The 743-nt window shown below is 29.9% G+C and overlaps 1 protein-coding gene across 1 annotated transcript in view; it reads right to left on the minus strand.

Moving 5' to 3' along the window:
• hltf (helicase-like transcription factor) overlaps positions 1-743 on the minus strand; it is a 40,994-nt gene that overhangs the window by 1,575 nt on the left and 38,676 nt on the right. The window lies entirely within an intron of this gene.

A 743-nucleotide genomic window follows, 5' to 3' on the forward strand; every position in this document is an offset into this window, starting at 1 on the left:
CTAGCTGTATACATGTTATACATGTTAGCTGTATACATGTTATACACATTAGTTGTATACATTTTATACACGTTATACATGCAAGCTGTATACATGTTATACATGTAAGCTGTATACATGTTATATATTTTAGCTGTATACATGTTATACATGTTATACATGTTAGCTGTATACATGTTATACACGTTATACATGTTAACTGTAAACATGTTATACACGTTTGCTGTATACATGTTAAACGTTAGCTGTATATGATAAACATGTTTGCTGTATACATGTTATGCACATTAGCTGTATACATGTTATACATGTTATCTGTATACATGTTATACATGTTAGCTGTAAACATGTTATACATGTTAGCTGTATACATGTTATACAAGTTAGCTGTATACATGTTATACAAGTTAGCTGTATACATGTTATACAAGTTAACTGTATACATGTTATACATGTTAGCTGTATACACTTTAGCTGTATACATGTTATACATGTTAGCTGTACACATGTTATACATGTTAGCTGTATACGTGTTATACATGTTAGCTGTATACATGTTATACATGTTAGCTGTATACATGTTATACATGCTAGCTGTACACATGTTATACATGTTAGCTTTGCACATGTTATACATGTTAGCTGTAAACATGTTATACATGTTAGCTGTACACATGTTATACATGTTAGCTGTACACATGTTATACATGTTAGCTGTATACATGTTATACATGTTAGCTGTA

The sequence above is a fragment of the Nematolebias whitei genome, chromosome 21 (genome assembly GCF_014905685.2).
Source record: "Nematolebias whitei isolate Nwh7 chromosome 21, NemWhi1, whole genome shotgun sequence".
Classification (NCBI taxonomy): Eukaryota; Metazoa; Chordata; class Actinopteri; order Cyprinodontiformes; family Rivulidae; genus Nematolebias; species Nematolebias whitei.